This window comes from Gastrolobium bilobum, unplaced genomic scaffold (genome assembly GCF_033153095.1).
Source record: "Gastrolobium bilobum isolate Gb01-03AN ecotype WA unplaced genomic scaffold, APGP_CSIRO_Gbil_v1 utg4147, whole genome shotgun sequence".
Classification (NCBI taxonomy): Eukaryota; Viridiplantae; Streptophyta; class Magnoliopsida; order Fabales; family Fabaceae; genus Gastrolobium; species Gastrolobium bilobum.
The window spans coordinates 30,571-37,012 of NW_026895275.1; the positions used below are offsets into that span (position 1 = coordinate 30,571).

The 6,442-nt window shown below is 36.4% G+C and overlaps 1 long non-coding RNA gene across 2 annotated transcripts; it reads right to left on the bottom strand.

The window, feature by feature from the left end:
- Positions 1-1,228: 1,228 nt before the first annotated feature.
- LOC133303447 (uncharacterized) lies at positions 1,229-3,821 on the bottom strand. Of its 2 annotated transcripts, XR_009750467.1 has the most exons (4): positions 3,453-3,821; positions 3,157-3,380; positions 2,234-2,298; positions 1,229-1,416 (listed from the first exon to the last, which is right to left on the bottom strand). It is a non-coding gene; the product is annotated as an uncharacterized LOC133303447 (long non-coding RNA). The 2 variants fall into 2 exon arrangements; XR_009750466.1 differs by having other exon boundaries at positions 3,157-3,821.
- Between the last annotated feature and the right edge of the window lie 2,621 nt (positions 3,822-6,442).

Sequence of the window (6,442 nt, forward strand, 5' to 3'; positions counted from 1 at the left end):
GAGAGGTGTTGAGACTAATGGCTATCAATGAGTGAATTTTACAGGTGAAGAAAAGGAAACAAACAACAAGAGAACGACTTTCCATATAAATCCTCACCTTATTTGAGATTAATTTTCAGATTTAAATTGAGGAACAAATGTTAATCGTTGAATATATAAATTGTGATGTATGGAAGTACGAAAAGGGAGAAGGGAAAAAGCCAAGGAAGAAAGTTTGGTTAGAAAGAAACAGAGAAAGAAACAAAGAAAAGGAAAAATACTCAGAAAGTGAAAAAGAAAAGAAGTGAAAAGAAATAAAGAAAAATTGCTTTGAGAAAAGAAAACGACAAACAAGAGAAGAGTTCAAAAGAAAAAGAAGAAGAATGGACTGAAAAGAAGAAATAAAGTTGTTTACAAATTGTAAACGATTACATTTATTCCTCTTTAAATCTGGATTTTAAACTTGCAGCTAATTCTCTAAATTTTTCCTTCCTTTAACCAGACTAAGTTATAACCATACGAAAGACCTCTTGATCTGTGAGATATGTCACAATACTATGGAGAGCTAGAATATGAGCAAGCCTATGGTAGTCTTATTCAGTGGAATTTGAGTGAAACACCAACCCTCTAAACAGTTGAGCGTGAAGTGAATTGAAATCCTAGTGAGGGGGTGCTAAAGGAATTCTCCTTGGTTCTTGATCTTAAGAATTTATTTTCTGCGGAATTATGAAATTAACTGATTGATGCATTAATCTTTAGTCTGAATGCTCTGTAATCAGGTCTCTAATGAATCCTTCCTGTCAAATTCCATGCTATTGAGATTCCTACTATAACACCCTCCCTTGTAGGCCTCCAAGAGAGTTGTTTCCTAAGTGGAATTAGAGTTCTTTTGTCATATTTTAAGTACTGAAAATTCATTTTGATGTTGCTAATTAAAACTTGTAATTGAAATCGAGTTCCTTACAAAAAATCAGAGTATACTTTCAAAATTTCTTAACTTGCTGAAAATAGTAATTTCCTGGCAGACGTGGCTGTCTTTAAAAATTCGTATAAAATTAGTTTCGATGATTCAAAATTTGTTTCCATATGATCTAGAAAGAGCACGTCTGGGGCTTCGCGTGCATATAAATAATGGTAATTCGGAGTTTGTTTGCCCCTCAAAACATAACTCGCAAAGTGCTCGCAAAACTGTTTACAAATCAACACTTAATTAAAACGTCAGAATTATTTTCGCAAAATGCTTCTAGAATTTGTTTCCAAAATATTTGCTGATCATAAAAGTCTTAAAACAGTAGTAAAATCATAATCCAACGGTAATCCAAACTTTTCAAATTAATATAGTTATCCATCAAATAAACAGCAACAACAAAAGTCCAAACAGCAGCACATCACAGCAGATATCCATATAATCATGACTTCATATGCTCTTCCGTCCTCCTGCCATTTTGTAAAAATAGCAGCCCCAAAGGGGTGAGAAAAATTCCAGTAGTGTGGCAACAAAACCAGTAATGCAACAGTACTAGCTAAATACAGAATTACAAAACAGTCGCATCATCAAGTTAAATCCGACAAATACTAAACTTTATCATATTGCGTATATAACGCCAAATATACTAATCAAGATGCGTATATAACGCCAAATATACTAGTCAAGATGCTTATATAACGCCTAAAATGTACAGCACTGTCGTGCCTGTACACACAAGTACAGTGGAGGTCCCTTCCTTAATGGCTCCTCAGAGGGTTCCAACTGTAACCTAAGCGGACTGAAGCCAAGTGTCCCATACCCTGGTACCGCAGGGATGCCTACATGATGCGTGCTCAATCATATGCATAGTTTTCGAAAACATCTCCACTTACAAACATGAAACTTGTGCATGTATGATATGTCATGGTTCACACGCAACATACAAATAAAAATTATGAATGTACATGCATGACTAGATAATATTCAAGATTTCATATAGCGTATAGGTTCAATATCAAGATGCTGCAGAATAATCAAAACAGAATAAGCAGCATTTCAAGTCCAAAGCAGAACCCATATACATAACCAAGATACATATCTCATGGATTTCCAATATCAGAGTGCTGAATAACCAATAATTCTCCAAAACAAAGTATTCAGCAAAGCAAGACCATGAGAAGAATCCCATTATCATATACAAAATTCAGAACCAAGGCACATGAGAGCAATGTTCACAATTCATGTATTAGCTAGCAGTCACAAGAGGTAATACCGCCAGACACTTACCTCACACGTCACAGTAAATTTACCGGGCAGCATTGAAAAGTCCACAACTCACGAAATGTGCGCCCCTATATACAAGTATAACCAATCAGAATACGTTCCATGCTATTCCTATAAGTTACCAACAAGTTTCTATACTCAGGGACTCTTGAGCCCATACGGCCTTCATAGCTCTTTCCTACTCAATTTTCCGGTTTCCAATTACATTATCCCCTAGCTAACAGTGAGGAATTCCAATGACTAAATCAAAACAAAATCGGTTTTAGTACGCAAGGAGCACATGACATTTAAAATATTAACTCAACAAGGCCATGGGTGCGTGAAGGAAGGCCTAACTACATGCTGTATACTTAATCAAACATGGTACATATCAATGCTCACCAAAACAGAAAAACAATTTACGCAAGAGAGCTACTACCAAGTTTCAAGACCATTCTATGAGTGATTAAGAGGTAAATCCGAATCGGTCAACATGGGCAGAATTTATGAATGAAAAGCCAAAGGAAAATATTTCTGATTCTACATGGGATGGACGAACATGAAGATATGGCAAAAAGTGATAAAACAGTCTATACTCATGCCAACTCCCCTTAACATCAAGGTGCACTAAAAAAATCTTGCAGCATGTTGTCTTTATATAATTTTAAGTAAGACTAGGCACATAAGAAAGTCCACCAAAATATAAAAGGGAGCTATTTATAGGTTCTAAAGTTGATATTCTGTTTTGTATTTCTTTTAAATCCTAGGTCCAAGAGGTCCACTGGTAGAATTTATGGATGGAAAAACCAAAAGAATACATTCTCTTATTCTTCCAGTGATGGCCGAAAAAAAGAGAGAGCAAGTAATGGAAAACAGAAAACATCTCCCAAGTCTATACATGCAGACCGCAACAGTAAGGAAAAAGGAGTTTGGAATTTGGTCTTTACCTCTTTGTGTTGAGACAACTCGCAAATCAGAAAAATAATATCAACTCCACTTTTCTAATGTTCCAACATGCCGAGCTTATGCTGCATGCAAGGGGAGGAGGTTCAAACAGGACCAATTCATATGGAGATTAACAAGGAGATAAAGGAAACACCTCACCTCCTTGATGATGGTTGCTTTGGCCGGGCAGAGAGGGGAAGAGGTGGCTGTGAACTTAAGTTTGGTTCTGCATGCAGAGGAATTCCTCATCAGCCGAAAGGAGGAATGCACGAACAAAGGACTAAGGAAAATACCACACCTTCATGCTTATAGACTCTTGGCCGAATTAAGAGGGAAGAGGAAATGGAGGCTTATGTGAAGGTCTCCTCCTTAAAAGTCTCACGTGTTTTGAGGGGAAGAAGAGGAAGGACGCAAATTTTTCTTTTTTCTCTTTGTGTTCTCCTCCAAGTGGTCTACGGCTTTGGGAGGTGAAGAGGAGGAGGAAAATGTGCTTAAGTGTGTTGCCATTTCTTAAGGAGTTCACGGTTCTGTGGGGGGAAATAATGGCTGAGTTTGCTTTATAAAAATTGTAATAAGTATTCAGTTTGTTTTCTCACTTATTAGCGCATAGAGAGGAAAAAGAAAGAGGACTTGTTGAGTGTAATGCTTAAGGTAAAGACCAGAAAATTTTCTGGTTCTACACCCAATATGCGCACAAAGGAGAGATAAGGATGAGTGTGAGATTTTTGGCTTTTGACCAATGAGATTTCATGCAAGAAGATTGCCCTCTCTTCATTGGCTGCATGTGGAGACAAGAAGGCTGACTTGCTATGTCCATAATTTCAAACAAGGATCAGAAATTTGGCATGTCCTCAGCGCACAAGGGGGAAAAATAAGGATGGTTTATGCCATGTGGTGATTTCTACCCAATTAAAGGCTGCCTAATGGAAATCTCAAGATGAGGTGATAACAAATTAGGAAGATGGGCTGAAGCATTTCCCTACTTAATGACCTTGGGCCGTCGGCCACTCACACCAAGGGTCCAAAATATTTAAGTCCAATTGCTTTGTTATATTATGAACCAACCCATTAGTTGAAAGGTTTCCATGTCTTTTAAATATTTTATTTCCTTCTACATGTCACTACTAAATTATTCTTGTATCATTTGACTAAAGTTTCTTATGCCTAAAATAACTTCTCACCTATTATTGTAATTCAAACAATTCACCAAATCAATTTAATTCCACCCTAAGAAAATAACTATATAATTTTCGAAAGCTAGGCATGCAAGAATATACATATATTTTCAATTTAATATGTGCTTCCACGTTCCTCATCGCACCTATATATTTTTCCTAATCACGCGGGGTGTTACACCTACTCCCTATTCCCTTAGTTTTATTCTAATTGATTGTTGAGGACAGCAATATTCAAATCTGGGAATGTTTGATAAACCTTTGGTTTACCATGTTTTTAGGCTAAATTATATGAGAAATATATCATAGATTCCATGAAATTCAAGGTTTTACAACATATAAGTCATAAGATAGGAAATTGAGCTGACGCTTTGATAATATTTGCATTTTGAAGGTAAAACCACAAGAATTGGTGCTAAAAGTGCTAAAAAAATCATGGCGGAGAAGTAGCAGCTCAATATGGATCAAAAGAAACCAAAATATTACACTTCAAGGTCCAGAAAAGCACGCTCAAACGCACAAGAGGACGCTCGAGCGTTTGGAAGCAGTAAAAACAGCCAAACTGGACACATCAGGACGCTCAAGCGCACAACAGCACGCTCAAGCGCCCAAGAATACATAAATTATAACTCGAGGAGCACGCTTGAGCGCCCAGTAGCACGATCGAGCGCTCCAAGGCAGACAGCAACAACAAATTTCAGTAGTTTTGCACGCTCAAGCGCACAACAGCACGCTTGAGCGCCCAAACACGTCCCAGACAGCAAAGATTCACCAAGATTTGCTGAGATTTAATGAAGATTTTTCCAATTATGATATGGAACTAAAAAGGAAATATATCAAAGCTGATTCCTGAGAAGATTGATGGAAGATTATAACAAGATTCAAAGCTCAGATCTCTCAACAATCCACAAGATATTAATTACAAAAAGGAAACAATTGGAGAATCAATTACAAATCTAATATGGATACGGTGAAAGATACAATGAAGGATAACAACTCCAAAGGCTATAAATAAGGAGCTTGGGAGCAGAACAAGACACCAAATTTTCATAGACCAATTCAGAACGCGAAGCTTGAAGGAGGAATCCTGTTGCGGAGTGCTGGAACACTGAGGAACCAAGTCAACATCACACCAATGGAGGCTTGGAGTTCTCTTTTCTTTATTGTTGTTTTTCAATTCAGTATGTTTGAGTAGTCTTTTATGTAGTTAAGGGTAGATGGAACCCAATCGAATCCTTATGTTTATGAATTAAATTGTCTCTGAACCCTTTCTTTTTATAATTGAATAAATTTATCTGTTTTCAATGCATTTTATGAGTTTGCTCCTTATAGAATGATTTTGGGGAATTGTATGACAATAGGGATGTTGGTGCATGAACCCTTACTTGATGAATTTATCATAATCCTTGTGATCTAGGGGATAGACATAGGGTAATTATGCAATCTTGGAATTCTTGATATTAATGCATGTTTTATTGGGGAATAATCGGGGAACTAGAGTTCTTTCAAGATCACATAGATTTAGGGTAACAAGGAATTGAGCCCTAATTAACTTAGAAAGAATTGATTGACAATATATTAAGAAAAGGTTCTTGATAGTTTAATTCATAACATACTGAGGAGATTGGGGGAAGTCGAAACCTTAACTACGTTTGTTTTTAAATTCTTAAATCCATCATCTTTTCCAATTATTCTTTTAAATTCTGAATTTTTATGTTATTACTTTTAATTTTAAATTCTTAATTACAATTCTCTTCATCTTATTCTTGATTGTCCAACTAAACCGCGATTAGTGAACTAGTGCTTGAAATTCCGATCCTCGTGGGAACGATCTCGTACTCCGGTACACTTTATTACTTTACGACCGGTGCACTTGCCGAGTCGCTATCACACATGTGAGGCTCACTTAGGTAATTTAGATTATTTTCAACACATCCAAGCCATATATATGATTATTATAAGTTACTAAGGGTTCTCATAAGCCCACTTAGCTTAAATATCACTTTTACGGTTTTTCCATAACTGTACATGCTTCTGTTTTCTAGTCACTGAGCGCAACTCACTTGTTATAAAATTCTCATCTTTTATTATGTTAATGTATACTCAATTAAAT